The following is a 13,704-nucleotide window of genomic DNA, read 5'->3' as shown; positions in this document are numbered from 1 at the left end:
ATTTTTCAAGTCGGACGCAAATCCAGTTAAGGCAAAAACACCGCAAAAATGTCGATCTCCGCCTGGTCTCTCCTTCCACACACACACAAAATCAAGTCTAGTCACAAAAAGAAATGCTCTATGTAATTATCATATGACCCACAATTGCACTACTGGGCATTTATCCCAGGAAAAATGAAAACTGATGTTCACACAAAAACCTGTACACGAATGTTTATAGCGGTTTTATTCAAAAGGGTCACAAACCGGAAACCACCCCGAAGTCCTGACTGGTGGTTAGACAATGTGCGGGACTGCCGTACCACGGAACGCTACCCAGCAATAAAACAGAACTACTGATTCGTGCGAGTTGAATCTCTAGGAAAAATGTGCTGAGAGAAGCCAGGCCCAGAAGGTAACATACTATGTAATTCCACTTCTAGAACATTCTCGAACAGACAAAATTATAGAAACGGAGACCAGGTGAGCGGTTGCTAGGGTTGAGAGGGGCAGGAGACGAGGAGATTGGATATGAAATGGTACTATGGGGGCTCCCTGTACTGATGGAAATGTTAGGTACCTTGACTCTATCGATGTTAATGCCCACGTTGTGTGATGTGACACTGCATGTTATAAATGTCACTATTGGGGAAGACGGGGTGAAAAGTACAAGGAGCCCCTCCCTTAAGTAGGACACCTGCGTGTGACATCTATGATCTCATAAAATAAGATTCTATTAAAAATTTGAGAAAAAGAAATTGTTCTAGCCTAATAAATTTACTTTGCGCTATCGAGAGCTCTGATTCTTGGTAAAAACTATGGAGAGTGGATGAAGTACGAACTGGGTCAGTTGCAGGAGAGTAACTGCCCACATTTCCACGGGGGTCACCAGCATCCGTGAATCTCCCCAGTCCCCCCGCGGAGGACTCGTCTCTGATCAGACTACACCCTCCCACACCGCAGAGGCCAGAGGAATCCTCCCACTTTTCTACCACTGCCTCAGGCCACGACAAGGAATTTCCCAACGGCAAGGCCACCCGTCATTACTCGGTCCACGCAAATAACTCTGTGAAAGCACCGGATGGCACCTTTCTTTACGTAAATCAAATATTCAAACACTGTAACAAATGATCTGCCAGTTAAGGCGGCATCTTCCGGTATCCGAGTTGAGCTAATTTATTTTGGGGGAGAATGTTCCATTCCAGGGGGACTAATATAGAGCAGTGAAATATATGTATGGATACCCTGCAAGACTTTTTTTTTTTCCTCCCCTCAGCGTTAACAGAGTTATGTTAGAAACTGATGTCGGACTGCTGGGAGAGTCGTTATGATGGAGACAGGGATTTTTCTTGGAACCTTCTTTTTCAAGTAGAAACATCCATTCAATCCGAGAAAGACATTTTGGAAAAGAAGTCAACGTATAGAATTGATTTTATTCTTTCTATGCTTGGATGAAAACAGAAACTGTTTGGTGATACTCTACAATACTAAGCATTTCACGTAAACTGGATGGACCAAGAAGAGAATAACCTTCTTCTGCACGACAGCTGAGGGTCTTAACCGGAAAAATACTGCAGTCTATCAAGGGGAACATCCAAAACACGCTTGGACCTCTTGCGTACTTGATTGCTCCATGTCCTCTGCATCCAGGTTGAACAGACCACAGGAAATTTCAAAGACCAACAGCTGAATCTAAAAGAAAAAAAAAAAAAATCCATTTAGTTGTCATGATCATTGTCCCTGTCAATGTCTAGTATCCCAAACTTCACCCACCGCACTGAACTTTGCCATGCTGCTTTGTGCTTGGGAGAAGACAAGTCGCTCATCAATTACGTATACTAGTTAAAAAACGCTACCTTTGGGGCGCCTGGGTGGCTCAGTCGGTTAAGCGTCCGACATCGGCTCAGGGCATGATCTCACCGTCCGTGAGTTCTAGCCCCGCGTCGGGCTCTGAGCTGACGGCTCAGAGCCTGGAGCCTGCTTCCGATTCTGTGTCTCCCTCTCTCTCTGACCCTCCCCTGCTCGTGTTCTGTCTCTCTCTGTCTCAAAAATAAATAAAAACATTAAAAAAAAATTTTTTTTAAATATGCTACCTTTAGGAGGCGTTTTAATACCGTAGTAATAAGGGTGAGTATTTCCTCTAACTGCCAACTTTGCCATTTTCGATATCACGTTAGCCAGGACACGCTGGACATTTGCAAACACTTAATGCTACACTCCACGTATGCTATCGAATTGCCCTCCAAAAGTGGTGGTATGGTTCTGCAACTGGTTGAGGTCACATGGAAAATAGAATTATATGCTAATTTGTTCCTACATTAAGTTATCATAGAAGGTCAGACCAAACATGGCAAAATGAATTCTGGAAAAAAAAAAAATTAACTAAATAGATTGGTATGCACCGTAGCAAAGTAAACTGTTTATCTTAATAGATACAAATACGAGAAAGACTTTTTTTTTAAATCTTTCAAAAAATAAAGGTTTTAGCCAACCCCAGGCAATGACTTGCATGATTTAAAAACACTCTACGGAAATAATTTTTCCCTAAAGAAGAACAACGGCAGGGTATTTTTTTCAAGGGAAATAAACATGGAGAAGGGCCTAGTATCCAGAAGAGAGTCATTTCCCCAGAAAAAGCTCCACTCTATCTACATATTTATCAGAACTTCATTCACGTAAGTAGCTATACCCACACACTGTAAGATGAACACAACGTTTAAACTACACGATGGGGTCAAGAGGTGCTGAATACAATACCTTTATTATTTAATTCCAAAATAAACTAAACAACAATATAGATGTTTTCCTTAGCCTCGATTTGTCCGAAAAAAATACGCTTTCTTTAAAAAAAATTACTGAGGGAAAAATAAAACCTCCATTCATTTCTTTTTCTGGAAGGCATACCTTATAGACATCGCCTTGTCTACGGGTAAGGTGAACAGATGCTACATCAACTTCAAAAAAAAGTACAGAGCAAATTAGTGACTGAAGAATTTGGGCTGCCAGTTTCATATATGATGATGGTGTAGCCCTCACATTTCTATTTTCAAAGGTCTGTTTATAGAAAGAGGGAAAGAATTGGGGGGCGGGGATGGAGAAATCCAATCTCACAGCACCCGAAACCATGGGGTGAGTATTTTCTAAAGCATCGCGTCTGCTGTAGAGCAAACTGAGACAGATGACAAAGATCATCTCTTTTCCACACCCTTAGGTAAATTCTTGGGGCGGGGGGTGGGGGGGGAAGACGATAATTTTTTGTTCCAGAGTCTATCCTTTTTTCCATCGAAAGAGATGTTTCTATTTTTCCTTTTATTGTAACATTTCCAATGGCATCCTGCAAGAGAACTAGCACTCCCCAAGAGCCATCTGAATTTTCTGTCAATCGGAACTCATTTCTACTTTTTAAAGGGACTTTGCCTACTGCTTTTAATGAGATTCTATTACTATTAATTCTCCGAAAATACACTGGATTCCCATGAGTATCAGTTTGACGTCTTGTTCAAGTACTGACTTTTCCGCTATGTATTACCAGCAATGTTTACCCTATTTTCTCCTTACCAAGTTAGATACGAAGATACTTATTCAGGCACCCAGTCTTCAGGCTCCTTGATGGACTACAAGATACAGCTATATACTTCTCTACTATTATTGCTGGTTTGAAAGACCTCATGTAATGGGATCTTCATCCATAAAAAGTTGAGAATTCCATTTAAAAAAAGGGGGGGGGAGTCGGACAAAAACGAAAATATGCACTGATGCCTGAGTAAATTAATCTTCATTCCCACTGAAAGCAAGCTGATGTCCAGGGACTGGGAATTATTCTACCATAAAATACGGCACATTAAATACTACAATAACCCATTTGAAATGTCTTAAGATAATTATTATGTCATCCACGACTGACTGTACACATAGTTGTATTTTAATATTCGGTACTGGAGGTGCTAATGCAAAAGATGTCGCCACTGTGAAAATACGAAGTCGGGTAAAAGAGAAGATCAAGCAAATCAAATTCCATGACTGAAGGTAAGACTCCAAATAAGATGTGAAAAACGGATCGATAAGAGGAAGGGCAAAATATTTGGCCCCTGGTTGTTATCACAAACAAACACTATCACTCCTGAAGGTTGGCACAGAAAACTCCTTATCTCCACGAGCTCGTTGAAAAGAATGGAAAGCTTCTTACAACCAGCTAAAAAGAACGTCTTTACCAGGCTCCTGGAAAAAGCTCATTTTCACATTACTCAGGCTTCATTATGCTAAATCAATATTCGTTTAGTCACTGGGGTTATTGACATATTTTAAAATAAAAGTATACCCTTCAGCTACTGCATTCATTACAGGTAATTTGTCTTGTCAGAGAGCAGGGAATATTATCCCAGTCTTTCAAGGGCTGACAGCCCATGGAAATACCTCCCCATGGTTACAACTGTAAATAATTTTAAGGTAAAATATTGAAAAATCAATGACTGTTTCCTGCAATCTGTCACAAACAAATCAATCATAATCTGTACTGCCAGAGAGTATGATTTGAAGGAGATGGGAGCAGATGTAATTCTTGGCTGAAATCTCTCATTTCAAAATCACTTCACATAATGGTGTCATCATTTAAACACTTAACAGTCAGTGCAACTGCCACTGTAACATCTAGTTGGACAGAACCACAAGGAGGAGGAGGAGAAAACGCCATCACTGTTATGTTAACAAACATTTAATTTAAATGGTTGCTGCATTAGTAAATTTCAGCGGAAAACACTTTCACCTGCCCTCTTTCACAGGCCTACATTAATCAAGGCGGCTTTTCTCCGTACTAATGCTTAGTAAAAAATTAGCCTATGCCTCAAAATCTGACTCTCCCACCTACACCTTTTATTTCAAATGTCCGTTATGGAGAATAAAATTTAGCATTAATAAATAAGACATCTGGATTGTAGAACATCCATAATTCTACCCATATAACAAAGACAAAAAATAGTGTCATAGATGTCAAGATTATACTTTTAAAGTAGGTTTAGAGGTCTCCGTTGCCCGGATATTAAATTTTATATTTTCCTTCTATTAATACATATTACATTTCAACTTCGTAATACTGTAGCTGATTTTAAGACGACCAGCACGACCTAGTCAATTCGAAAATACCCTTGCATTCTGCACACCAGCCATAGACTGATATTTTAAAAACGGAAGTAATAACCCGAGTGTCTGAAGTGTAAAAGTTGGTCAAGGTCATAATAGTGAATCGTTTTGTAAATGTAAACTGCTTTCCAAGTAATCACTCTGATATCACCATTTTTTTCCAGGCGGCATTTTAACGGCTTCCTTGGCTTACAACCTCTACCTAGGCATCAATACAAGAATCTGAGATTGGTATACTTCCCTTTCTTGTTGTGTTAACCAAATACATCGTACGATTTAAAGATTAAAGAGCCTTCTTTCTGGGGCGCCTGGGTGGCGCAGTCGGTTAAGCGTCCGACTTCAGCCAGGTCACAATCTCGCGGTCCGTGAGTTCGAGCCCCGCGTCGGGCTCTGGGCTGATGGCTCAGAGCCTGGAGCCTGTTTCCGATTCTGTGTCTCCCTCTCTCTCTGCCCCTCCCCCGTTCATGCTCTGTCTCTCTCTGTCCCAAAAATAAATAAACGTTGAAAAAAAATTAAAAAAAAAAAAAAAGAGCCTTCTTTCTGCAGGGTTTTTTTTTTTTGTTGTTTTTTGTTTTTTTTTAATGCACACTAGCCCCTTTCATGGAAGAACTTGATTTCAGCTACCACACTGCTTACCGATTTCCTAATTATATAATCGGACGGACACCATGAAACCCCTTATTGTCCCATTAATATCCTTCCATAGGTATAATTCAGGAAGTAGATATTTTTGGTGACTAGAAAAGTGTATCGTTTGTCTTAAGAAGGAAAGAAAACAGATAGAAATACCATTCCACAACTTAAGCCTATATAAACATTCTCAGACACAGCCACTGGTCTTTTATAAAAGGGTTTCACCCCGTTTTTAATTTCACCTGCATATTCCACATGGCAACCCGGCTCGAGAAGACAGAAGCTTTTCTTATTGATACAAACCGAGCACGAATTTTGTTCTCCGAGGATCTTAGATTCGTCCTTTAACCCTAACATTGGATGTTTGAGAATGACAAAAAATAACACACGGGTCAATTATCAAAGATACCATCCAGAACACAACCCAGGCCTCCATTCCGTGTGAATTTCTGCAACAGCTGCAGAGGAAGCAGCAAGCCAACCTAGTGAGAGGAAAAGGAAAATGTGACCCGTAGCCCGGGATTACGAGGAAAATGCAAAGGGACAGAAAGGGGTGAACGAGGAACAGGACCCATGTGCGTGTGTGTGTGCGTGTGTGCGTGTGTGTGTGTGCGCGCACGCGCACCCCTGCACTGGAGCGGCCCAGGCTGGGCCCAGCTCGCTCCCTGGCAGAGCTCTGGAGCCACTTGTCAACCGCCAAGTCTCCCGCTCCGAGTTTGGTCGAGGCTGCCAGTATATCGCCCTGCAGAGAAGGCAACACGGAAGACGGCGAAGCAACACGCTGAACGCACGCACACCAGCCACAAACCAGAATGATGTCTGCTTGCGCTGGGGAGGCCACCATCACGGCTCTAATTCTCAGAAAGGAGCTATTTTAAGGGTGCTGAGTATGCCTGGCTGAGATTTCTCAGCTCTCCCGGCACAGACCGCAGCCCTGGGAGCGGCAGCTCACAACTCAGCACGGGCAAATCAGATCGTTCCATACCCCGCATTTAAAGACTTTGCTGTCTGGTAGATAAAGTTCTTATATGTAATAAAGGCTCAGGATTACAGAGGAAAGTATTCTCTTAAAAGAGATAATATTACCTCCCTATCTTCAGAATCTCCTCCTTCCGACAGCCAGTACAGTTAGCTCCATTATGAACTGCGGCTTCTTAAAAAGAAAAACAGCAATAGTTAGCTGCGTCTTTCCCGCCACTTCCTTCCTTCATGGAATTACAGTTTAATTACCAATACTTCAATTGATTTTGTTCCTGAATGACACATCTCTCAGAAAGCATACCCTCGCTATTTCCACTGGAGGTCACTTAGTACAACCTTCTCAATGAATCAACCAGAACTCATTACTGTTGAAAGGACGTGTTTTCTTTGTAGTTTTTTTTTTTAAACCGGGGACCCCCCCCCCCCCCCCCCCCGCCACACACACACCTATGTGATATAAAAGGGGTACGAGTTTCAGGACATCTGGACAGTGCTAATATACATGAAATACGAATCTTCATAATAAATCTTGGCTGACAACAGAAAACAAAACCAATGTGCATATATGTTTAGATTTTTCCTATTTTAGGTTGGGGGGGCGGGGACTCGCCCAATCTCTGGCTTTTAAATTCAACAACTTTACACGTGGATAAAAACAACAACACAAAAGTTTAGGCTTTAAAGGCAAACAGAGAGGAGGAATCAGGCTGCGCACTGCTTAACATTTTCCTTACATATGGGTTGTGTATTTTCGAATTTGTTGTGACGCGTCCCCTTTTGGTCATACCTGACACCTCGTCTCTGTAAGACCCAATCAGAGATAGGGGAATGCACTGTGTTATTTAAAAATAATTGTATAGTGCTTTATCTTCTGTTAAAAGTCACTTTACCCTCTCTGAAAGTTTTCAGAGAAGCATTTGTTGTACTAACTAGGGTTGCCTTCTGTTTAGTCTTTTTTTTCTTTGGTCATACAACCATTTTTCTTACTTAATTAACAAAATGTTCTTTATCACTGAATCCAGTCCCTTGCTCTCCCCAATAGATGACACAAATATTCTGCAAAACAATTTTTTCCCCTACTTTTCTCATCTGCTTGTATTCAGCAGCCCCTATTTTGATGAGAAATGACAAGTTTTACACACACCTCGCATTAAAGGGGTTTAGTATGCATGCCTGGAGCTGATACTCCCATTAAATTTATTCTTAAAAGAGCTGGGTAATGAAAATAATCAAAAAACTCTAATTTGGCATAAACAGATCATTTCCTTTAAATAACGATTCCATTTCTATCAAATAGAAGCCCAGTCTTGACTTTCAAGAAAAGCACCGAGTTTATAAATTTCCCCATCCAATGACATCATTAAAAATAAATTACTCAGTGTATTTCCACGAACCAAACATTTTTCTATTTTACTGAATGTTTAATGCATTTAGTAAAATTTTAATAATCAAAGGCCTCAAGTGACATTCTTTGTATTCTGACTTAGTTCCTATTACCAATATAAATACTCTGGTAAAACCAACACGGAGGCTATTTTGGGTTTACTTCACGCACACACTGTGTTGCAGACATTCACTTGCAGATGAGCTTGGGGATACGTAAGGAAAAAATTCAGCCAACATTTGGAGGAAACCCATAGTTCAGAAGTCAACTTGGCTGAAAACATCCGAATGTATTAGGGAAGCATCATACTTATAACCTGCACACAAAAATGGAAATGATTGTGTTTAAAGAAACACAGCAGGCTAGTTAAATACTTTGGGGATATTAGGTATGAATACCTAATCTAATTTCCTCCAAGGTATCACTCCATATTATGCCAAATAAACAAATAAAGGCTGTATCAAGGTGTGGAATATCATTAGCCCGAGAAAAGGCTGGAAAAAATGAATTACGTAAATGACAACTGCAGGAGAAAATTACATTTCCTTCTCCTGAACAAATGTTAAGTGCATCCTTACTAATAAAGATTTAAACTCAAACTACATTAGAATATACTGGTTTTCAATTTTGAAGCATCTAAGTTAATTTGCCAAGCTAAACTGGTGCTTAGGTATACTCTAGCTATAAAAATTCTGCACATTTATGTGGAAATAAGTTAGAAGTATCACACTTCAGAATTGTGTTGTGACAGCAAACCACAGTCATTACTGAACAAGAAAAAAACAATTCCGGGATCGTACATCTTCTTGGAGGTACATCGGTTGCATCTTTGAAGCATAATTATTCTCTACAAAACAGCTAATGATATACCAAAAAGGTGTTAGAAATAAAGGAGCCAATAAAATGTAGAAATTGTAGGGAAATACACACAGATAGTGAGCTATTAACACCACAAAAAAGGCCGTGCTATCTCAGAGTTGATTCGTATTTCTATTTTTAAAGGCTATGTTTAATTTAATTCACTTACGACTACGTGATTGCATTTACTTGCATGTTATCAACTTACATTTTTCCTAAGGTTTCTATAATGCAAAAACATGTGAACAAGTATTTGGTGTTGTTCATTACAACAGACAATAGGCAATCAGTTCACGATTGCACTTGACTTCTTTTAATACAGCATATAAAATTTGAAAAGAGTACACGGATAACAGCACAGGGATGCTGATCTGAGCTGCCAGAACACAAATCTTCAGGGGGAGAGTTGGGGGATGAGGAAAGCAATTATGTCAAAATTAATGCTCTTGTTTTAGTTTTAGCAAACACATCTAAATAAGCCTTTCTCTGATTTTAGTTTACCATGTAATTCTAGCCAGCTAATTATCCTTGGAGTCACGAAGGAGCTGTGACTCCACCTGGCTTCTCCGATCATATGCCTCTGGCCTCCTCCACTGTCATTGCCTCTTTCCACATTGAGTTTGAATATTAAACAAAAACACTCACACATCTTACATACACACTGATGGACAGCCAGCTTCCAGGAAATCATGAGCGACAAAGGGGGGGAGGGCGGGGATCTTAATGCAATACTTATGTTAAAGGGTATTAGGTGCTGGGTAAGCCAAGGGTAATATAATCAGCAGCATCCGTCTTGCTAGTGTTTTTGCATTCAGAAATTGGAAGTAAAGGAGAGTAATATTATTTTAGTGGTCACCCAGGTTATGGTTCAGATCCTTAAGCTAATAAGAGGCTAAATGCACTATTTCCACTGGCTCATAATTCGAATTTGCGGACAACATTTTGGAAGAAACAAAACAGTTGTTTGTTTGTTTTTTTCTATTTCTGGAAATTAAAAAAAAAAAAAGGCATTCCATAAGCAACTAAGGTAAGTACTTGATAATATGAAGAGAGAAACTCTTTTACACCATTAAAACATTCTAGGAGACGGTTTTCCCCAAATATAAAGTGGCATGAATTTCTCATATATTTACAATTCAATTGGATTCTTGATTCTGCACATTAAGCACACCTCCATCTATAGATTGATTCTGCACACTAATAAATGTGTGCTTCATACGAGGCTGTCCCATTTGTGCTTTTCTTTCTAAATTAGTAACCATCACTCCACAGAGATGAAGCACAAAGAAAGCTGACAAAGGCACTGGCCAAAAAGCCACAAGTAGCATTGCCACATGCCAGAGCACTTAACACGAACCTACCCTTTCTCTCTGAAACTTCTGTTGCCAAAGTGCTCACAAAATCTGGAAGCTCCAAGACGGGTTTCAAGTGCAATTAAATTCTCCCAAAGCAAAACTGTACCAAAACATGCCGCCCTTCTTATGTCACCATTTTATAGACGCCGTGTTCTCAGGATCTTAATGAAGATAACGATGCACACCTGTGTCAACATTCACTGGCAAGACAGCCTTATCAATCATAATCCTTTAAGTACACTCCAAAACAGCAAAGCGATATGACAGAAGCAATCTGTTGCCTTTCCTGGTGCCGGTGTTGTGTCTCTCCCCCACAAGAATGATGAGATCTTTAAAATACAGCAGACCTACTTTTAGGAGTCTTTAAAGTTTTAACTGTAAACAGCTATTACGCCAAATAAACAGGGATAACCTCTTTTGCACTTGATTTACACAACGACAACTGTATAGCCCAAACTGTATAGCCCAAACTGTATAGCCCAAAAACAAGGTCTGTGGCCATGTCTTAGCAATACAATTGTGGATCTTATTTTAAAAGCTTTAAATGTTAAGAGTGAGGCATAACTGGATCCGTGCGGACACGACAAACCAATAAACCTTTAGGAGTCTTAAGAGCAGAATTTCTTTTGAGCCCTACGTCAAAAAACAATCAGGGCATATCTACCCCTAGTGTGAGTTAAATGTTCAGGAAAGGTACAAACGCAAGAGTAATCCCCCCACGCCCCGCCCCGTAAGAAAAAGAGTCATCTTGGTCATCTGAAATAAGAGGGAGATAGCTCCCACCTCTGCTGGGGGAGAAAGCTTCAGTGACCAGAGACTAGTGAAACCACAGCTAACGAGTAAGCAGGTTCCCAAACGGGAGAAGAAAGGGAAGGGAGAGGGGACCTTAACCGTCACCACGGCCAAGATCAAAAGGTAAAAACCTCGTGTTTGTCAGCAAAAACGTGAAAACTTTCACATGAACTCCAAGAACACCCGCCAGATGCTATCTGAATCCCATCTGCCTGCTAATGATCAGTTCTTCTATTTCACGTATTAACACAAGTCTGAGACGCCGGGCCAGGCGGCTGTGGTCAGCCGAGCAGCAGAGCCATCAATGTGCAAATAAAGCAGAAAATAGAGACATCCTTAAAGAAATGAGTCTTAAATTTGACGCAGAGCGGAGGTGACAACCACAGCAACAGAACCATAAATTCCAAATGCTTCAAAATCTTTCAGGATTCTCTCCGGTCCTTGACACCAAAAACAAGACAGTAAAAAGAAAGGGGGGTGGGGGTGGGGGTGGGGGGGGCGGATAGCCTAGCAGCCAGAGTGGCAGAATGATGTAATGAGGTTGTCTGTGTGACAGACTCCGATTCTCGGTGGCACAAACCTCCATGGCTCCATTTCAGAAAACGGCATCCTGGACGAGAGCCGAGAAGGGTGAAGGGGCCGCGCGTGGGTGAAGGGGATACGCCCACGCGCGCCCGCCCGCGGACCGGGACCTCAGGAGAGGCCAGCCCGACACTCACCCGGCCCATGCCCGCCGGGGGCCCGGCGGCGCGCGGGGCGCCGCCGCGTCCATCCGGTCCACGAAGGGACGCGGACGCCGCTCGAGGGGCAGGAGTCCCGGCCGCGACCGGGGGCGGGCACTCGGCGGGATGGAGGACCCGGGACTCACCTCGCCTCCGCCGCGCGGGCGCGCGGGCCGCGGACGCTCCCTCGTGGCTGGCGCGAGCCCCCGGCGGGCGGCGCGCGCGGGCCGCTACCGACCGTTAGTTAGCGCGAGGGGCTGCGGCGGCGGCGGCGGCGGCGGCGGCGGCGGCGGCGGGCGGAGCCGGGGGCGGGCGCTAAGGAGCACCAGAGCCGCGAGAGGCGGGAGCGAAGGGAGCGGGGCGGGGACGCTCCCCGCGACCACCCGGCCTAGTTGGAGCCCGAGAGGACAGCTCCCTTGCCTGCCCGCAAAGCCACCACTGGCCAGCTGCGCGCTCCCTCCCGATCGAGCGGGCCCGGCCGCTCGGCCTCAGTCTCAGCCGGCTCGCAGGCAACCGAGCCCGGCTGCGCCCGCCTCCGCCGCCGTCGGCTTCTCGTCTCCATGACAATAGGGAGCCGACGCCCCGCCCAGCCCCACCCCCTCGGCGCTGTGACTCGGCGGGAAGCGGGACCTCGTCGCCGAGGGGAGGAGCCAATAGAGGCCAGCGTCCAATTAGAGATGGAGGCATGGAGGGATTGGGCGGGGCTGACCGAGAGATTCGCCGAATGTCCACTTGAGGGGCGGAGCCAGGGGGAGAGCTGACGGAGGGGAGGAGTTAGCGCGCGTGCGTGAAGTCCAGCCGCCAAGTGTGTCCGAGGGTACAGAGTGGGTTAGTGTGCGGGGACTGAAGCTCCGGAAATAAAGTGTATCCTACTTGTGAAAGTCATCGCGGGAAGCTGTGTAGTTGTGCTTCGGATTGCGTGTGGCCCAATTTTATAAAAGGCCACGAAGTCCCTGATATACTGAGTTCCAGTGGGGTGCCCAACACTGTGCCTGCCCCTGTTTTGGTTCACCAGCGCCCCTGTCTGTCCCAGAGTTCGAGTGCGTCTGTGGCTTGTGGAGGCGCGGGGTGGAGAGACAGGCAGGGGGTCTGTTTTGTATTCTGTGTGGCCCGTCGTGGGCAAGAATTCTGCCTGTGACTCAGTTGTGTGTGTTTGCCTTGCCAGCGCCTCGCTGAACAAACAGGGGTTGGGTTGGGCAATGCGGAGCGTTTACAATGGAGCGTGGGCGGGTGCTAAAGTGCGTGCTAAGAGTAAGGGGACCCGCACAGTCCACCACCACCACCGGCCTGGCAGGGGGAGTTGCGGATGGAAAGCCCGGAGAAAGAGGCGGCCATTCACGGCCAGGGGCGGGAAGGGGTGTAGTGGGGTCCGGAGACCGACTCCGGTATAGCTGCTTCTCCGTCTGGCAGCTCTTGCCCACTACCTCTGCTCTAGAGAAAGGCTACCCCCGTCGTCCCGCCTCCCCCTTCCCTCGCCGTTTGGCAGGGAGTTAGTTGGTGGCAGGGAGGCCGGGCCGGAGACGTGCAGATGTCCAAGGCCTGTCTCTCGCCCACCTGCTGCTGCTGGCGGAAAGGGACAATCATCTCGCACTCCCTGCGCCCTGGACGCGGGCATCCCTCCGTCTCTCCGGGGGACCTCCATTTCAGGTCTCCAAACTCGCTCTCTGGTTCCCTGGCCGGGGGGAGAAGCCAGGGGAGAGTAGGCGGCGATCCGCCTCGGAACCCAGCTTCTTGGCGAACAAGAAATCCGCTAACTTCGCGGCTTACTGTGGCAAGCACAGAGCAAAGCGTTCGCCGGCTCGCCTTCCGCCGCCTGGTCGCCTTTTGTGCTTCGGGGCGGCCGGACTGGCCCACCGGGGCCCGC

General features: G+C 44.7%; 1 long non-coding RNA gene across 1 annotated transcript; it reads right to left on the bottom strand.

Annotated features, from left to right (window-relative positions):
* Nucleotides 1-1,392: 1,392 nt before the first annotated feature.
* Nucleotides 1,393-12,394, bottom strand: LOC147570835 (uncharacterized). Its single transcript, XR_015247987.1, has 3 exons — nt 11,987-12,394; nt 6,835-6,901; nt 1,393-1,671 (listed from the first exon to the last, which is right to left on the bottom strand). It is a non-coding gene; the product is annotated as an uncharacterized LOC147570835 (long non-coding RNA).
* Between the last annotated feature and the right edge of the window lie 1,310 nt (nt 12,395-13,704).

Source organism: Puma concolor, unplaced genomic scaffold (genome assembly GCF_028749965.1).
Source record: "Puma concolor isolate L17-30 unplaced genomic scaffold, mPumCon1.1.hap2 unalloc_scaffold_81, whole genome shotgun sequence".
NCBI lineage: Eukaryota > Metazoa > Chordata > Mammalia > Carnivora > Felidae > Puma > Puma concolor.
Note: the sequence above shows the minus strand (reverse complement) of the source record. Positions and strands in the feature narration are given on the sequence as shown.